We start from the raw sequence: 21,556 nt of genomic DNA on the forward strand, positions 1-21,556 counted from the left end.
CCATGACTGGTACCTATTGACATGATGTCTCTCACATGACACCATGACTGGTACCTATTGACATGAGTCTCTACTCACCATGTACCTATTGACATGAGGATCTCTCACCATGACTGGTACCATGACTGGTACCATGACTGGTACCTATTGACATGAGGTCTCTCTCTACTCACCATGACTGGTACCTATTGACATGAGGTCTCTACTCACCATGACTGGTACCTATTGACATGAGGTCTCTACTCACCATGACTGGTACCTATTGACATGAGGTCTCTACTCACCATGACTGGTACCTATCACCATGACTGGTATATTGACATGAGGTCTCTACTCACCATGACTGGTACCTATTGACATGAGGTCTCTCTCTACTCACCATGACTGGTACCTATTGACATGTCTCTACTCACCATGACATGAGGTCTCTACTCACCATGACTGGTACCTATTGACATGAGGTCTCTCTCACCATGACTGGTACCATGACTGGTCTCTACTCACCATGACTGGTACCTATTGACATGAGGTCTCTCTCTACTCACCATGACTGGTACCATTGACTGGTACCTACTTGACATGAGGTCTCTCTCTACTCACCATGACTGGTACCTATTGACATGAGGTCTCTACTCACCATGACTGGTACCTATTGACATGAGGTCTCTCTCTACTCACCATGACTGGTACCTATTGACATGATGACTGGTACCTATTCATGAGGTCTCTACTCACCATGACTGGTACCTCACTACTCACCATGACTGGTACCTATTGACATGTCTGCCCCCTACCTATTGACATGATGTCTCTACTCACCATGACTGACTTTTTCCATGACTGACGTTACAGCCTTATTCTAAAATGGATTCAACTTTTTTTTTATCAATCTACACACAATACCCCATAATAACAAAGGAAAACAGATTTTTTTATTTGTAGATTTTTATTTTTTTGCAAATGTATAAAAAATAAAACTGATGACATTTACATAAGTATTCAGACCCTTTACTCAGTACTTTGTTGAAACACCTTTGGCAGCGATTACAGCCTCGAGTCTTCTTGGGTATGACGGTACAAGCTTGGCACCTCTGTATTTGGTGAGTTTCTCCCATTCTTCTCTGTAGATCCTCTCAAACTCTGCCAAGTTGGATAGGGAGCGTCGCTGCACAGCTATTTTCAGGTCTCTCCAGAGATGTTTGATCGGGTTCCAGGCCACTCATGGACGATCAGAGACTTGTCCCGAAGGCACTCCTGCGTTGTCTTGGCTGTGTGCTTTAGGGTCTCTACTCACCACTTGACTGGTACACGTTGTCCTGTTGAAAGGTGAACCTTCACCCCAGTCTGAGGTCCTGAGCACTCTGGAGCAGGTTTTCATCAAGTATCTCTCTGTACTTTGCTTTGTTCATCTTTCCCTCGATCCTAACTAGTCTCCCTGTTGCTGAAAAACATCCCCACACCATGATGCTGCCACCACCACGCTTCACCGTAGGGGGGTCGTACCATGTTTCCTCCAGACGTGACGCTTGGCATTCAGGGAATCTTGTTTCTCATGGTCAGAGTCCTTTAAGTGACTTTTGGCAAACTCCAAGCGGGCTGTCATGTGCCTTTTACTGAGGAGTGGCTTCCGTCTGGACACACTACCATAAAGGCCTGATTGGTGGAGTGCTGCACAGATTGTTGTCATTCTGGAAGGTTCTCCCATCCCTACAGAGGAACTCTGTCAATGTGACCATTGGGTTCTTGGTTACCTCCCTGACCAAGGCCCTTCTCCCCTGATTGCTCAGTTTGGCCAGGCGGCCAGCTCTAGGAAGAGTCTTGGTGGTTCCAAACTTCTTCAATTTAAGAATGATGGAGGCCACTGTGTTCTTGGGGACCTTCAATGCCGCAGAAATGTTTTGGTACCCTTCCCCTGACCTCGACACAATCCTGTCTTGGTGCTCTATGGACAATTCCTTCAACCTCATGGCTTGGTTTTTGCCCTGACATGCACTGTCAACTGGGGGACCTTATTTTTATGGGTGTGTGCTTTTCCAAATCATGTCCAATCAATTGAATTTACCACAGGTGGACTCCAAGTTGTAGAAATATCAAGGATGATCAATGGAAAAAGGATGCACCTGAGCTCAATTTCATGTCCCAAAGCAAAGGGTCTGAATACTTATGTAAATAAGGTATTTCTGTTATTTATTTTTTATAAATGTGCTTAAATGTGTATAAAAAAAAAAAAAAATAAAAATTGCTTTGTCAGTTTGGGGTATTGTGTGTAGATGGTTTCTTCTCAATCTATTCCATTTTAGAATAATTCACGGTAGCTATCATCAACTATGTAGCTAGCTAGCCACCTACCTTGACATTACTGACAAGGTGAATTTTTTTTATATCACAATGTAAAAATGAGAATTATACCCTGTGTGTAATATTTTGTACCTGTTCTGGAGACATTGTTGCAAAAAATGTAATTGAATCATTTTTAATCTTATCACATCGGCATCCACAGTCTCAAACATCCCGACTCTGTTGGGTTGTCACTAGTTGCCACAAAGTCTCAGCAGGGACTAACAATGAGAGCTGGGGGTTCTGGGATATTGTGTTCTAATCTAAAAAAAAAGAAAATACTACTTTGCCAGAAGGGTCCAAAATCACATGTGCACACAGTAATGCATAGAGGACTAGGGGACAGAAGAGGGCTTAACACTTTTATGGTTACTACATGATTCCATATGTGTTATTTCATAGTTTTGATGTCTTCACTATTATTCTACAATGTAGAACATAGTAAAAATAAAGAAAAAACCCTTGAATGTGGTCCAAACTTGTGACTGGTACTGTATGTGAGAGAGAGGGTGTTTGGGTACTCTGGGATTCTTTAATCAGTTTGTCTCGTTAGACAGGTCAGAGGGTGTTTGGGTACTCTGGGATTCTTTAAGACAGGTCAGAGGTCAGGGTGTTTGGGTACTCTGGGATTCTTTAATCAGTTTGTCTCGTTAGACAGGTCAGAGGGTGTTTGGGTACTCTGGGATTCTTTAATCAGTTTGTCTCGTTAGACAGGTCAGAGGGTGTTTGGGTACTCTGGGATTCTTTAATCAGTTTGTCTCGTTAGACAGGTCAGAGGGTGTTTGGGACAGGATTCTTTCAGACAGGTCAGGGTGTTTGGGTACTGTGGGATTCTTTAATCAGTTTGTTTCAGAGGGTGTTTGTTAGACAGGTCAGAGGTGTGTTTGGGTTTGGATTCTTTAATCAGTTTGTCTCGTTAGACAGGTCAGAGGGTGTTTGGGTACTCTGGGATTCTTTAATCAGTTTGTCTGTTAGACAGGTCAGAGGGTGTTTGGGTACTCTGGGATTCTTTAATCAGTTTGTCTCGTTAGACAGGTCAGAGGGTGTTTGGGTACTCTGGGATTCTTTAATCAGTTTGTCTCGTTAGACAGGTCAGAGGGTGTTTGGGTACTCTGGGATTCTTTAATCAGTTTGTTTGTTAGACAGGTCAGAGGGTGTTTGGGATTCTTTAATCACTCGTTAGACAGGTCAGAGGGTGTTTGGGTCTGGGATTCTTTAATCAGTTTGTCTGGGATTCTTTAGACAGGTCAGACAGGTCAGGGTGTTTGGGTACTCTGGGATTCTTTAATCAGTTTGTCTCGTTAGACAGGTCAGAGGGTGTTTGGGTGATTCTTTTCAGTTTGGTACAGAGGGTGGGATTCTTTAATCAGTTTGTCTCGTTAGACAGGTCAGAGGGTGTTTGGGTACTCTGGGATTCTTTAATCAGTTTGTCTCGTTAGACAGGTCAGAGGGTGTTTGGGTACTCTGGGATTCTTTAATCAGTTTGTCTCGTTAGACAGGTCAGAGGGTGTTTGGGTACTCTGGGATTCTTTAATCAGTTTGGTTTGTTAGACAGGTCAGAGGGTGTTTGGGTACTCTGGGATTCTTTAATCAGTTTGTCTCGTTAGACAGGTCAGAGGGTGTTTGGGTACTCTGGGATGGGATCAGTCTTTAATCAGTTTGTCTCGTTAGACAGGTCAGAGGGTGTTTGGGTACTCTGGGTTTTCTTTAATCAGTTTGTCTCGTTAGACAGGTCAGAGGGTGTTTGGGTACTGTGGGATTCTTTAATCAGTTTGTCTCGTTAGACAGGTCAGAGGGTGTTTGGGTACTCTGGGATTCTTTAATCAGTTTGGTTTGTTAGACAGGTCAGAGGGTGTTTGGGTACTGTGGGGTTCTTTAATCAGTTTGGTTTGTTAGACAGGTCAGAGGGTGTTTGGGTACTCTGGGATTCTTTAATCAGTTTGTCTCGTTAGACAGGTCAGAGTGTGTTTGAAGTTGTTGAGTGGTATGGAGTTTTTTTGGCAATACACTGTAGACTTGTGTTTAAAAGTAGAGAGACCCACAGTAGCTACTGTAATTTAGTACTGGCAGTGTCTGCTGTGGCAGGTACAAGTTACCTGAAAAATATCTGATCTCTCAATATTCTAATCTCGAAGTGCACCAAATCCGTTTACAGGTGAAGTCGGAAGTTTATACACCTTAGTAAATTACATTTAAACTCAGTTTTTCACAATTCCTGACATTTTAATCCTAGTAAAAAAATCCCTGTTTTTGGTCAGTTAGGATCACCACTTTATTTTAAGAATGTGAAATGTCAGAATAATAGTAGAGTGATTTATTTCAGTTTTTATTTCTTTCATCACATTCCCAGTGGGTCATAAGTTTACATACACTCAATTGGTATTTGGTAGCATTGCCTTTAAATTGTTGAACTTGGGTCAAACGTTTCATGTAACCTTCCACCAGCGTCCCACAATAATTTGGGTGAATTCTGGCCCATTCCTCCTGACAGAGCTGGTGTAACTGAGTCAGGTTTATAGGCCTCCTTGCTCCATATGCTTTTTTAGTTCTGTCCACACATTTTCAACAGGATCCCTCCCTCTGTTCTGGTACAGATCTACTACTAACACCACTCCTCTCAGGATCCCTCTCTCTGTACTGGTACAGATCTACTACTAACACCCCTCCTCTCAGGATCCCTCCCCTTGACACATCTTCCTCTACTTCCTTCACTGCCGCAGCATATGACAACTTCTGCACTACTCTAACCCTGGAAACCTCAACCTGCCTCTCTCTCACGGGGACATTTCTGATCCCCAGACCCCATGGGCACCCCTACAATAACCACATACCACTACTTTCCCCAATGCTACACATTCCTTTGTCTCATGCCCTTCTCACACCTAGGAACCTCCCTCCTACACACTGCTGCCACCTAGGAACCTCCCTCCTACACACTGCTGCCACCTAGGAACCTCCCTCCTACACACTGCTGCCACCTAGGAACCTCCCTCCTACACACTGCTGCCACCTAGGAACCTCCCTCCTACACACTGCTGCCACCTAGGAACCTCCCTCCTACACACTGCTGCCCATAAGCTTGATACCTGTAACAACCATAATGTATTTGGTACAAAAGCTTGTACAGGATAACTGAAATATCCTAACATCACTTGGTTGGGCAAAGACTCCATATCAGAACGACAGACGATGACTCTTCTGTTTCTCCACCCTGTCTGCGTCGCACCATAACAACAAAACATCATGAACACTGGGAGTCTTCCCCTTCAGTTGGTCCACTTTCACATGTCCATTTCTCCTCCAGAGTTTGATCCGGCATACAGCTCACTCTGCTTACACTTTCTATCATTCTACTTCGAACAAACCATCTCCCTTTTTCCCCCGCCATTTTTAAACCGCTTCAAGCTCCACCTCTTCCCCCCTCTTCCTCTCTCTCTTTCTTTGACCTCCTCTGCCTTTCTTTTCCCCTCCATTCCTCCTTCCGTATTTCAAGTATACGTCTCCTTATGACAGGGATCATGAACTACATTCAGCTGTGGGCCGAAACATATTTGCAAATTGACCGCAAGAAGCCCAAACAGAGATGTTTGGCAAACAACTTCAAGCCTTTCTTACATTTGTCTACGATCACGTTTCTCTCTATTATGCGTGGGAATACTTGGGAACAGATTTGATTTGAAATTAAAATAGTTTGGAGCTGATAAACATTTTACTTGGGGGCCAAATAAAACCACCTGTGGGATGCCCAGTTGAGGAACCCTGCCTTATGATAATATTACACTTCTCCTAACCTCTTCTTGGGGTTGGGGAACCCTGCCTTATGATAATATTACACTTCTCCTAACCTCTCCTTGGGGTTGGGGAACCCTGCCTTGTGATATTACACTTCTCCTAACATCTCCTCCTTGGGGAACCCTGCCTTATGATAATATTACACTTCTCCTAACCTCTCCTCCTTGGGGTTGGGGAACCCTGCCTTGTGATAATATTACACTTCTCCTAACCTCTCCTCCTTGGGGTTGGGGAACCCTGCCTTCTGATGATATTACACTTCTCCTAACCTCTCGTTCTTGGGGTTGGGGAATCCTGCCTTATGATATTACACTTCTCATAACCTCTCCTTCTTGGGGTTAGGGAACCCTGCCTTATGATAATATTACACTTCTCCTAACCTCTCCTTCTTGGGGTTGGGGAACCCTGCCTTATGATGATATTACACTTCTCCTAACCTCTCGTTCTTAGGGAACCCTGCCTTCTGATGATATTACACTTCTCCTAACCTCTCCTCCTTGGGGTTGGGGAACCCTGCCTTATGATAATATTACACTTCTCCTAACCTCTCCTCCTTGGGGTTGGGGAACCCTGCCTTATGATAATATTACACTTCTCCTAACCTCTCCTTCTTGGGGTTGGGGAACCCTGCCTTATGATGATATTACACTTCTCCTAACCTCTCGTTCTTGGGGAACCCTGCCTTATGATGATATTACACTTCTCCTAACCTCTCGTTCCTTGGGGTTGGGGAACCCTGCCTTATGATGATATTACACTTCTCCTAACCTCTCCTTCTTGGGGTTGGGGAACCCTGCCTTATGATAATATTACACTTCTCCTAACCTCTCCTTCTTGGGGTTGGGGAACCCTGCCTTATGATAATATTACACTTCTCCTAACCTCTCCTCCTTGGGGTTGGGGAACCCTGCCTTATGATAATATTACACTTCTCCTAACCTCTCCTCCTTGGGGTTGGGGAACCCTGCCTTATGATAATATTACACTTCTCCTAACCTCTCGTTCTTGGGGAACCCTGCCTTATGATAATATTACACTTCTCCTAACCTCTCCTCCTTGGGGTTGGGGAACCCTGCCTTATGATAATATTACACTTCTCCTAACCTCTCCTCCTTGGGGTTGGGGAACCCTGCCTTATGATAATATTACACTTCTCCTAACCTCTCCTCCTTGGGGTTGGGGAACCCTGCCTTATGATAATATTACACTTCTCCTAACCTCTCCTTCTTGGGGTTGGGAACCCTGCCTTATGATAATATTACACTTCTCCTAACCTCTCTCCTTGGGGTTGGGGAACCCTGCCTTATGATAATATTACACTTCTCCTAACCTCTCCTTCTTGGGGTTGGGGAACCCTGCCTTATGATAATATTACACTTCTCCTAACCTCCTCCTTGGGGTTGGGGAACCCTGCCTTATGATAATATTACACTTCTCCTAACATCTCCTTCTTGGGGTTGGGAACCCTGCCTTATGATGATATTACACTTCTCCTAACCTCTCCTTCTTGGGGTTGGGGAACCCTGCCTTATGATGATATTACACTTCTCCTAACCTCTCCTTCTTGGGGTTGAGGAACCCTGCCTTATGATAATATTACACTTCTCCTAACCTCTCCTCCTTGGGGAACCCTGCCTTATGATAATATTACACTTCTCCTAACCTCTCCTTCTTGGGGTTGGGGAACCCTGCCTTATGATGATATTACACTTCTCCTAACCTCTCCTTCTTGGGGTTGGGGAACCCTGCCTTATGATAATATTACACTTCTCCTAACCTCTCGTTCTTGGGGTTGGGGAACCCTGCCTTATGATGATATTACACTTCTCCTAACCTCTCGTTCTTGGGGAACCCTGCCTTATGATGATATTACACTTCTCCTAACATCTCCTTCTTGGGGTTGAGGAACCCTGCCTTATGATGATATTACACTTCTCCTAACCTCTCCTCCTTGGGGTTGGGGAACCCTGCCTTATGATAATATTACACTTCTCCTAACCTCTCCTTCTTGGGGTTGGGGAACTCGTTCTTGGGGAACCCTGCCTTATGATGATATTACACTTCTCCTAACCTCTCCTCCTTGGGGTTGGGGAACCCTGCCTTATGATAATATTACACTTCTCTCCTTCTAACATCTCCTTCTTGGGGTTGGGAACCCTGCCTTATGATAATATTACACTTCTCCTAACCTCTCCTTCTTGGGGTTGGGGAACCCTGCCTTATGATAATATTACACTTCTCCTAACCTCTCGTTCTTGGGGTTGGGGAACCCTGCCTTATGATAATATTACACTTCTCCTAACCTCTCCTCCTTGGGGTTGGGGAACCCTGCCTTATGATAATATTACACTTCTCCTAACCTCTCCTCCTTGGGGTTGGGGAACCCTGCCTTATGATAATATTACACTTCTCCTAACCTCTCCTCCTTGGGGTTGGGGAACCCTGCCTTATGATAATATTACACTTCTCCTAACCTCTCGTTCTTGGGGTTGGGGAACCCTGCCTTATGATAATATTACACTTCTCCTAACCTCTGGGGAGGGAACCCCACTTCTCCTTCTTGGGGTTGGGGAACCCTGCCTTATGATAATATTACACTTCTCCTAACTCTCTCTTCTTGGGAACCCTGCCTTATGATAATATTACACTTCTCCTAACCTCTCGTTCTTGGGGTTGGGGAATCCTGCCTTATGATATTACACTTCTCATAACCTCTCCTTCTTGGGGTTAGGGAACCCTGCCTTATGATAATATTACACTTCTCCTAACCTCTCCTTCTTGGGGTTGGGGAACCCTGCCTTATGATAATATTACACTTCTCCTAACCTCTCCTTCTTGGGGTTGGGGAACCCTGCCTTATGATAATATTACACTTCTCCTAACCTCTCGTTCTTGGGGAACCCTGCCTTATGATAATATTACACTTCTCCTAACCTCTCGTTCTTGGGGTTGGGGAACCCTGCCTTATGATAATATTACACTTCTCCTAACCTCTCCTTCTTGGGGTTGGGGAACCCTGCCTTATGATAATATTACACTTCTCCTAACCTCTCCTCCTTGGGGTTGGGGAACCCTGCCTTATGATAATATTACACTTCTCCTAACCTCTCTTCTTGGGGTTGGGAACCCTGCCTTATGATAATATTACACTTCTCCTAACCTCTTGGGGTTGGGGAACCCTGCCTTATGATAATATTACACTTCTCCTAACCTCTCCTTCTTGGGGTTGGGGAACCCTGCCTTATGATAATATTACACTTCTCCTAACCTCTCCTTCTTGGGGTTGGGGAACCCTGCCTTATGATAATATTACACTTCTCCTAACCTCTCGTTCTTGGGGAACCCTGCCTTATGATGATATTACACTTCTCCTAACCTCTCCTCCTTGGGGTTGGGGAACCCTGCCTTATGATAATATTACACTTCTCCTAACCTCTCCTTCTTGGGGTTGGGGAACCCTGCCTTATGATAATATTACACTTCTCCTAACCTCTCGTTCTTGGGGTTGGGGAACCCTGCCTTATGATAATATTACACTTCTCCTAACCTCTCCTCCTTGGGGTTGGGGAACCCTGCCTTATGATAATATTACACTTCTCCTAACCTCTCCTTCTTGGGGTTGGGGAACCCTGCCTTATGATAATATTACACTTCTCCTAACCTCTCCTTCTTGGGGTTGGGGAACCCTGCCTTATGATAATATTACACTTCTCCTAACCTCTCCTTCTTGGGGTTGGGGAACCCTGCCTTATGATAATATTACACTTCTCCTAACCTCTCCTTCTTGGGGTTGGGGAACCCTGCCTTATGATAATATTACACTTCTCCTAACCTCTCCTCCTTGGGGTTGGGGAACCCTGCCTTATGATAATATTACACTTCTCCTAACCTCTCCTTCTTGGGGTTGGGGAACCCTGCCTTATGATAATATTACACTTCTCCTAACCTCTCCTTCTTGGGGTTGGGGAACCCTGCCTTATGATAATATTACACTTCTCCTAACCTCTCGTTCTTGGGGTTGGGGAACCCTGCCTTATGATAATATTACACTTCTCCTAACCTCTCCTTCTTGGGGTTGGGGAACCCTGCCTTATGATAATATTACACTTCTCCTAACCTCTCCTTCTTGGGGTTGGGGAACCCTGCCTTATGATAATATTACACTTCTCCTAACCTCTCCTTCTTGGGGTTGGGGAACCCTGCCTTATGATAATATTACACTTCTCCTAACCTCTCCTTCTTGGGGTTGGGGAACCCTGCCTTATGATGATATTACACTTCTCCTAACCTCTCGTTCTTGGGGAACCCTGCCTTATGATGATATTACACTTCTCCTAACATCTCGTTCTTGGGGTTGGGGAACCCTGCCTTATGATGATATTACACTTCTCCTAACCTCTCCTTCTTGGGGTTGGGGAACCCTGCCTTATGATAATATTACACTTCTCCTAACCTCTCCTTCTTGGGGTTGGGGAACCCTGCCTTATGATAATATTACACTTCTCCTAACCTCTCCTTCTTGGGGTTGGGGAACCCTGCCTTATGATAATATTACACTTCTCCTAACCTCTCGTTCTTGGGGTTGGGGAACCCTGCCTTATGATAATATTACACTTCTCCTAACCTCTCCTTCTTGGGGTTGGGGAACCCTGCCTTATGATAATATTACACTTCTCCTAACCTCTCCTTCTTGGGGTTGGGGAACCCTGCCTTATGATAATATTACACTTCTCCTAACCTCTCCTTCTTGGGGTTGGGGAACCCTGCCTTATGATAATATTACACTTCTCCTAACCTCTCCTTCTTGGGGTTGGGGAACCCTGCCTTATGATAATATTACACTTCTCCTAACCTCTCCTCCTTGGGGTTGGGGAACCCTGCCTTATGATAATATTACACTTCTCCTAACCTCTCCTTCTTGGGGTTGAGGAACCCTGCCTTATGATAATATTACACTTCTCCTAACCTCTCCTTCTTGGGGTTGGGGAACCCTGCCTTATGATAATATTACACTTCTCCTAACCTCTCCTTCTTGGGGTTGGGGAACCCTGCCTTATGATAATATTACACTTCTCCTAACCTCTCCTTCTTGGGGTTGGGGAACCCTGCCTTATGATAATATTACACTTCTCCTAACCTCTCCTTCTTGGGGTTGGGGAACCCTGCCTTATGATAATATTACACTTCTCCTAACCTCTCCGTTCTTGGGGTTGGGAACCCTGCCTTATGATGATATTACACTTCTCCTAACCTCTCCTTCTTGGGGTTGGGAACCCTGCCTTATGATAATATTACACTTCTCCTAACCTCTCCTTCTTGGGGTTGGGGAACCCTGCCTTATGATAATATTACACTTCTCCTAACCTCTCCTTCTTGGGGTTGGGGAACCCTGCCTTATGATAATATTACACTTCTCCTAACCTCTCGTTCTTGGGGAACCCTGCCTTATGATGATATTACACTTCTCCTAACATCTCTTGGGGTTCTTCCTTGGGGAACCCTGCCTTATGATAATATTACACTTCTCCTAACCTCTCCTTCTTGGGGTTGGGGAACCCTGCCTTATGATAATATTACACTTCTCCTAACCTCTCCTTCTTGGGGTTGGGGAACCCTGCCTTATGATAATATTACACTTCTCCTAACCTCTCCTTCTTGGGGTTGGGGAACCCTGCCTTATGATAATATTACACTTCTCCTAACCTCTCCTTCTTGGGGTTGGGGAACCCTGCCTTATGATGATATTACACTTCTCCTAACCTCTCCTTGGGGAACCCTGCCTTATGATAATATTACACTTCTCCTAACCTCTCCTTCTTGGGGTTGGGGAACCCTGCCTTATGATAATATTACACTTCTCCTAACCTCTCGTTCTTGGGGAACCCTGCCTTATGATAATATTACACTTCTCCTAACCTCTCCTCCTTGGGGTTGGGGAACCCTGCCTTATGATAATATTACACTTCTCCTAACCTCTCCTTCTTGGGGTTGGGGAACCCTGCCTTATGATAATATTACACTTCTCCTAACCTCTCCTTCTTGGGGTTGGGGAACCCTGCCTTATGATAATATTACACTTCTCCTAACCTCTCCTTCTTGGGGTTGGGGAACCCTGCCTTATGATAATATTACACTTCTCCTAACCTCTCCTTCTTGGGGAACCCTGCCTTATGATAATATTACACTTCTCCTAACCTCTCCTCCTTGGGGTTGGGGAACCCTGCCTTATGATGATATTACACTTCTCCTAACCTCTCCTTCTTGGGGTTGGGGAACCCTGCCTTATGATAATATTACACTTCTCCTAACCTCTCCTTCTTGGGGTTGGGGAACTCGTTCTTGGGGAACCCTGCCTTATGATGATATTACACTTCTCCTAACCTCTCCTCCTTGGGGTTGGGGAACCCTGCCTTATGATAATATTACACTTCTCCTAACCTCTCCTTCTTGGGGTTGGGGAACCCTGCCTTATGATAATATTACACTTCTCCTAACCTCTCCTCCTTGGGGTTGGGGAACCCTGCCTTATGATAATATTACACTTCTCCTAACCTCTCCTTCTTGGGGTTGGGGAACCCTGCCTTATGATAATATTACACTTCTCCTAACCTCTCCTTCTTGGGGTTGGGAACCCTGCCTTATGATAATATTACACTTCTCCTAACCTCTCCTTCTTGGGGTTGGGGAACCCTGCCTTATGATAATATTACACTTCTCCTAACCTCTCTTCTTGGGGTTGGGGAACCCTGCCTTATGATAATATTACACTTCTCCTAACCTCTCCTTCTTGGGGTTGGGGAACCCTGCCTTATGATAATATTACACTTCTCCTAACCTCTCCTTCTTGGGGTTGGGGAACCCTGCCTTATGATAATATTACACTTCTCCTAACCTCTCCTTCTTGGGGTTGGGGAACCCTGCCTTATGATGATATTACACTTCTCCTAACCTCTCGTTCTTGGGGAACCCTGCCTTATGATGATATTACACTTCTCCTAACCTCTCCTCCTTGGGGAACCCTGCCTTATGATAATATTACACTTCTCCTAACCTCTCCTTCTTGGGGTTGGGGAACCCTGCCTTATGATAATATTACACTTCTCCTAACCTCTCGTTCTTGGGGTTGGGGAACCCTGCCTTATGATAATATTACACTTCTCCTAACCTCTCCTTCTTGGGGTTGGGGAACCCTGCCTTATGATAATATTACACTTCTCCTAACCTCTCGTTCTTGGGGTTGGGGAACCCTGCCTTATGATAATATTACACTTCTCCTAACCTCTCCTCCTTGGGGTTGGGGAACCCTGCCTTATGATAATATTACACTTCTCCTAACATCTCCTTCTTGGGCTTGAGGAACCCTGCCTTATGATAATATTACACTTCTCCTAACCTCTCTTCTTGGGGTTGGGGAACCCTGCCTTATGATAATATTACACTTCTCCTAACCTCTCCTTCTTGGGGTTGGGGAACCCTGCCTTATGATGATATTACACTTCTCCTAACCTCTCCTTCTTGGGGTTGGGGAACCCTGCCTTATGATGATATTACACTTCTCCTAACCTCTCCTCCTTGGGGTTGGGGAACCCTGCCTTATGATAATATTACACTTCTCCTAACCTCTCCTTCTTGGGGTTGGGGAACCCTGCCTTATGATAATATTACACTTCTCCTAACCTCTCCTTCTTGGGGTTGGGGAACCCTGCCTTATGATAATATTACACTTCTCCTAACCTCTCCTTCTTGGGGTTGGGGAACCCTGCCTTATGATAATATTACACTTCTCCTAACCTCTCCTTCTTGGGGTTGGGGAACCCTGCCTTATGATGATATTACACTTCTCCTAACCTCTCGTTCTTGGGGTTGGGGAACCCTGCCTTATGATGATATTACACTTCTCCTAACCTCTCCTTCTTGGGGTTGGGGAACCCTGCCTTATGATGATATTACACTTCTCCTAACCTCTCCTTCTTGGGGAACCCTGCCTTATGATGATATTACACTTCTCCTAACCTCTCCTTCTTGGGGTTGGGGAACCCTGCCTTATGATAATATTACACTTCTCCTAACCTCTCCTTCTTGGGGTTGGGGAACCCTGCCTTATGATAATATTACACTTCTCCTAACCTCTCCTTCTTGGGGTTGGGGAACCCTGCCTTATGATAATATTACACTTCTCCTAACCTCTCGTTCTTGGGGTTGGGGAACCCTGCCTCATGATAATATTACACTTCTCCTAACCTCTCCTTCTTGGGGTTGGGGAACCCTGCCTTGTGATGATATTACACTTCTCCTAACCTCTCCTCCTTGGGGTTGAGGAACCCTGCCTTATGATGATATTACACTTCTCCTAACCTCTCCTTCTTGGGGTTGGGGAACCCTGCCTTATGATGATATTACACTTCTCCTAACCTCTCCTTCTTGGGGTTGGGGAACCCTGCCTTATGATAATATTACACTTCTCCTAACCTCTCCTTCTTGGGGTTGGGGAACCCTGCCTTATGATAATATTACACTTCTCCTAACCTCTCCTTCTTGGGGTTGGGGAACCCTGCCTTATGATAATATTACACTTCTCCTAACCTCTCCTTCTTGGGGTTGGGGAACCCTGCCTTATGATGATATTACACTTCTCCTAACCTCTCCTTCTTGGGGTTGGGGAACCCTGCCTTATGATAATATTACACTTCTCCTAACCTCTCCTTCTTGGGGTTGGGGAACCCTGCCTTATGATAATATTACACTTCTCCTAACCTCTCGTTCTTGGGGTTGGGGAACCCTGCCTTATGATGATATTACACTTCTCCTAACCTCTCGTTCTTGGGGAACCCTGCCTTATGATGATATTACACTTCTCCTAACCTCTCTCCTCTTGGGGTTGGGGAACCCTGCCTTATGATAATATTACACTTCTCCTAACCTCTCCTTCTTGGGGTTGGGGAACCCTGCCTTATGATAATATTACACTTCTCCTAACCTCTCCTTCTTGGGGTTGGGGAACCCTGCCTTATGATAATATTACACTTCTCCTAACCTCTCCTTCTTGGGGTTGGGGAACCCTGCCTTATGATAATATTACACTTCTCCTAACCTCTCCTTCTTGGGGTTGGGGAACCCTGCCTTATGATAATATTACACTTCTCCTAACTCTCTCCTTCTTGGGGTTGGGGAACCCTGCCTTATGATAATATTACACTTCTCCTAACCTCTCCTTCTTGGGGTTGGGGAACCCTGCCTTATGATAATATTACACTTCTCCTAACCTCTCCTCCTTGGGGTTGGGGAACCCCTGCCTTCTATGATAATATTACACTTCTCCTAACCTCTCCTTCTTGGGGTTGGGGAACCCTGGGAACCCTGCCTTATGATGATATTACACTTCTCCTAACCTCTCCTTCTTGGGGTTGGGAACCCTGCCTTATGATAATATTACACTTCTCCTAACCTCTCCTTCTTGGGGTTGGGGAACCCTGCCTTATGATATGATATTACACTTCTCCTAACCTCTCCTTCTTGGGGTTGGGAACCCTGCCTTATGATAATATTACACTTCTCCTGGGGTTCTTGGGGTTGGGGAACCCTGCCTTATGATAATATTACACTTCTCCTAACCTCTCCTCCTTGGGGTTGGGGAACCCTGCCTTATGATAATATTACACTTCTCCTAACCTCTCCTTCTTGGGGTTGGGGAACCCTGCCTTATGATAATATTACACTTCTCCTAACCTCTCCTTCTTGGGGTTGGGAACCCTGCCTTATGATAATATTACACTTCTCCTAACCTCTCGTTCTTGGGGTTGGGGAACCCTGCCTTATGATGATATTACACTTCTCCTAACCTCTCCTTCTTGGGGTTGGGGAACCCTGCCTTATGATAATATTACACTTCTCCTAACCTCTCCTTCTTGGGGTTGGGGAACCCTGCCTTATGATGATATTACACTTCTCCTAACCTCTCCTTCTTGGGGTTGGGGAACCCTGCCTTATGATAATATTACACTTCTCCTAACCTCTCCTTCTTGGGGGGGAACCCTGCCTTATGATAATATTACACTTCTCCTAACCTCTCCTCCTTGGGGTTGGGGAACCCTGCCTTATGATAATATTACACTTCTCCTAACCTCTCGTTCTTGGGGAACCCTGCCTTATGATAATATTACACTTCTCCTAACCTCTCCTTCTTGGGGTTGGGGAACCCTGCCTTATGATAATATTACACTTCTCCTAACCTCTCGTTCTTGGGGTTGGGGAACCCTGCCTTATGATAATATTACACTTCTCCTAACCTCTCCTTCTTGGGGTTGGGGAACCCTGCCTTATGATGATATTACACTTCTCCTAACCTCTCCTTCTTGGGGTTGGGGAACCCTGCCTTATGATAATATTACACTTCTCCTAACCTCTCCTTCTTGGGGTTGGGGAACCCTGCCTTATGATAATATTACACTTCTCCTAACCTCTCCTTCTTGGGGTTGGGGAACCCTGCCTTATGATAATATTACACTTCTCCTAACCTCTCCTTCTTGGGGTTGGGGAACCCTGCCTTATGATAATATTACACTTCTCCTAACCTCTCGTTCTTGGGGTTGGGGAACCCTGCCTTATGATAATATTACACTTCTCCTAACCTCTCTCCTTCTTGGGGTTGGGGAACCCTGCCTTATGATAATATTACACTTCTCCTAACCTCTCCTTCTTGGGGTTGGGGAACCCTGCCTTATGATAATATTACACTTCTCCTAACTCTCCTCCTTGGGGTTGGGAACCCTGCCTTATGATGATATTACACTTCTGGGGTTGGGGAACCCTGCCTTATGATGATATTACACTTCTCCTAACCTCTCCTTCTTGGGGTTGGGGAACCCTGCCTTATGATGATATTACACTTCTCCTAACCTCTCCTTCTTGGGGTTGGGGAACCCTGCCTTATGATGATATTACACTTCTCCTAACCTCTCCTTCTTGGGGTTGGGGAACCCTGCCTTATGATGATATTACACTTCTCCTAACCTCTCCTTCTTGGGGTTGGGAACCCTGCCTTATGATAATATTACACTTCTCCTAACCTCTCGTTCTTGGGGTTGGGGAACCCTGCCTTATGATAATATTACACTTCTCCTAACCTCTCCTTCTTGGGGTTGGGGAACCCTGCCTTATGATAATATTACACTTCTCCTAACCTCTCCTTCTTGGGGTTGGGGAACCCTGCCTTATATAATATTACACTTCTCCTAACCTCTCCTCCTTGGGGTTGGGAACCCTGCCTTATGATAATATTACACTTCTCCTAACCTCTCCGTTCTTGGGGTTGGGAACCCTGCCTTATGATAATATTACACTTCTCCTAACCTCTCCTTCTTGGGGTTGGGGAACCCTGCCTTATGATAATATTACACTTCTCCTAACCTCTCTTCTTGGGGTTGGGGAACCCTGCCTTATGATAATATTACACTTCTCCTAACCTCTCCTTCTTGGGGTTGGGGAACCCTGCCTTATGATGATATTACACTTCTCCTAACCTCTCCTTCTTGGGGTTGGGGAACCCTGCCTTATGATGATATTACACTTCTCCTAACCTCTCCTTCTTGGGGTTGGGGAACCCTGCCTTATGCCTTAACCTCTCCTTCTTGGGGTTGGGGAACCCTGCCTTATGATAATATTACACTTCTCCTAACCTCTCCTTCTTGGGGTTGGGGAACCCTGCCTTATGATAATATTACACTTCTCCTAACCTCTCCTTCTTGGTTGGGAACCCTGCCTTATGATGATATTACACTTCTCCTAACCTCTCCTTCTTGGGGTTGGGGAACCCTGCCTTATGATAATATTACACTTCTCCTAACCTCTCCTTCTTGGGGTTGGGGAACCCTGCCTTATGATAATATTACACTTCTCCTAACCTCTCCTCCTTGGGGAACCCTGCCTTATGATAATATTACACTTCTCCTAACCTCTCCTTCTTGGGGTTGGGGAACCCTGCCTTATGATAATATTACACTTCTCCTAACCTCTCCTTCTTGGGGTTGGGGAACCCTGCCTTATGATAATATTACACTTCTCCTAACCTCTCCTCCTTGGGGTTGGGGAACCCTGCCTTATGATAATATTACACTTCTCCTAACCTCTCGTTCTTGGGGAACCCTGCCTTATGATGATATTACACTTCTCCTAACCTCTCCTTCTTGGGGTTGGGGAACCCTGCCTTATGATAATATTACACTTCTCCTAACCTCTCCTTCTTGGGGTTGGGGAACCCTGCCTTATGATGATATTACACTTCTCCTAACCTCTCCTTCTTGGGGTTGGGGAACCCTGCCTTATGATAATATTACACTTCTCCTAACCTCTCCTTCTTGGGGTTGGGGAACCCTGCCTTATGATAATATTACACTTCTCCTAACCTCTCCTTCTTGGGGTTGGGGAACCCTGCCTTATGATAATATTACACTTCTCCTAACCTCTCGTTCTTGGGGTTGGGGAACCCTGCCTTATGATGATATTACACTTCTCCTAACCTCTCCTTCTTGGGGTTGGGGAACCCTGCCTTATGATGATATTACACTTCTCCTAACCTCTCCTTCTTGGGGTTGGGGAACCCTGCCTTATGATGATATTACACTTCTCCTAACCTCTCCTTCTTGGGGTTGGGGAACCCTGCCTTATGATGATATTACACTTCTCCTAACCTCTCCTTCTTGGGGTTGGGGAACCCTGCCTTATGATAATATTACACTTCTCCTAACCTCTCCTTCTTGGGGTTGGGGAACCCTGCCTCATGATAATATTCCTTCTTAACCTCTCCTAACCTCTCCTTCTTGGGGTTGGGGAACCCTGCCTTATGATGATATTACACTTCTCCTAACCTCTCGTTCTTGGGGTTGGGGAACCCTGCCTTATGATAATATTACACTTCTCCTAACCTCTCCTTCTTGGGGTTGGGGAACCCTGCCTTATGATAATATTACACTTCTCCTAACCTCTCCTCCTTGGGGAACCCTGCCTTATGATAATATTACACTTCTCCTAACCTCTCCTTCTTGGGGTTGGGGAACCCTGCCTTATGATAATATTACACTTCTCCTAACCTCTCCTTCTTGGGGTTGGGGAACCCTGCCTTATGATAATATTACACTTCTCCTAACCTCTCCTTCTTGGGGTTGGGGAACCCTGCCTTATGATAATATTACACTTCTCCTAACCTCTCCTTCTTGGGGTTGGGGAACCCTGCCTTATGATAATATTACACTTCTCCTAACCTCTCCTCTTGGGGTTGGGGAACCCTGCCTTATGATAATATTACACTTCTCCTAACCTCTCTTGTTCTTGGGGAACCCTGCCTTATGATAATATTACACTTCTCCTAACCTCTCCTTCTTGGGGTTGGGGAACCCTGCCTTATGATAATATTACACTTCTCCTAACCTCTCCTTCTTGGGGTTGGGGAACCCTGCCTTATGATAATATTACACTTCTCCTAACCTCTCCTTCTTGGGGTTGGGGAACCCTGCCTTATGATAATATTACACTTCTCCTAACCTCTCCTTCTTGGGGTTGGGGAACCCTGCCTTATGATAATATTACACTTCTCCTAACCTCTCCTTCTTGGGGTTGGGGAACCCTGCCTTATGATAATATTACACTTCTCCTAACCTCTCCTTCTTGGGGTTGGGGAACCCTGCCTTATGATAATATTACACTTCTCCTAACTCCTCTCTCTTCTTGGGGAACCCTGCCTTATGATGATATTACACTTCTCCTAACCTCTCCTTCTTGGGGTTGGGGAACCCTGCCTTATGATAATATTACACTTCTCCTAACCTCTCCTTCTTGGGGTTGGGGAACCCTGCCTTATGATAATATTACACTTCTCCTAACCTCTCCTTCTTGGGGTTGGGGAACCCTGCCTTATGATAATATTACACTTCTCCTAACCTCTCCTTCTTGGGGTTGGGAACCCTGCCTTATGATAATATTACACTTCTCCTAACTCTCCTTCTTGGGGTTGGGGAACCCTGCCCTTGGGGTTGGGGAACCCTGCCTTATGATAATATTACACTTCTCCTAACCTCTCCTTCTTGGGGTTGGGGAACCCTGCCTTATGATAATATTACACTTCTCCTAACCTCTCCTTCTTGGGGTTGGGGAACCCTGCCTTATGATAATATTACACTTCTCCTAACCTCTCCTTCTTGGGGTTGGGAACCCTGCCTTATGATAATATTACACTTCTCCTAACCTCTCCTTCTTGGGGTTGGGGAACCCTGCCTTATGATAATATTACACTTCTCCTAACCTCTCCTCTTGGGGTTGGGAACCCTGCCTTATGATAATATTACACTTCTCCTAACCTCTCCTTCTTGGGGTTGGGGAACCCTGCCTTATGATAATATTACACTTCTCCTAACCTCTCCTTCTTGGGGTTGGGGAACCCTGCCTTATGATAATATTACACTTCTCCTAACCTCTCCTTCTTGGGGTTGGGGAACCCTGCCTTATGATAATATTACACTTCTCCTAACCTCTCCTTCTTGGGGTTGGGGAACCCTGCCTTATGATAATATTACACTTCTCCTAACCTCTTGGGGTTGGGGAACCCTTGATAATATTACACTTCTCCTAACCTCTCCTTCTTGGGGGGGAACCCTGCCTTATGATAATATTACACTTCTCCTAACCTCTCCTTCTTGGGGTTGGGGAACCCTGCCTTATGATGATATTACACTTCTCCTAACTCTCCTTCTTGGGGTTGGGGAACCCTGCCTTATGGATATTACACTTCTCCTAACCTCTCCTTCTTGGGGTTGGGGAACCCTGCCTTATGATGATATTACACTTCTCCTAACCTCTCCTTCTTGGGGTTGGGGAACCCTGCCTTATGATAATATTACACTTCTCCTAACCTCTCCTTCTTGGGGTTGGGGAACCCTGCCTTATGATAATATTACACTTCTCCTAACCTCTCCTTCTTGGGGTTGGGAACCCTGCCTTATGATAATATTACACTTCTCCTAACCTCTCCTTCTTGGGGTTGGGGAACCCTGCCTTATGATAATATTACACTTCTCCTAACCTCTCCTTCTTGGGGTTGGGGAACCCTGCCTTATGATAATATTACACTTCTCCTAACCTCTCCTTCTTGGGGTTGGGGAACCCTGCCTTAACCCTGCCTTACTGATAATATTACACTTCTCCTAACCTCTCCTTCTTGGGGTTGGGGAACCCTGCCTTATGATAATATTACACTTCTCCTAACCTCTCCTTCTTGGGGTTGGGGAACCCTGCCTTATGATAATATTACACTTCTCCTAACCTCTCCTTCTTGGGGTTGGGGAACCCTGCCTTATGATGATATTACACTTCTCCTAACCTCTCCTTCTTGGGGTTGGGGAACCCTGCCTTATGATAATATTACACTTCTCCTAACCTC

Source organism: Oncorhynchus nerka, linkage group LG15 (genome assembly GCF_034236695.1).
Source record: "Oncorhynchus nerka isolate Pitt River linkage group LG15, Oner_Uvic_2.0, whole genome shotgun sequence".
Taxonomy (NCBI): domain Eukaryota; kingdom Metazoa; phylum Chordata; class Actinopteri; order Salmoniformes; family Salmonidae; genus Oncorhynchus; species Oncorhynchus nerka.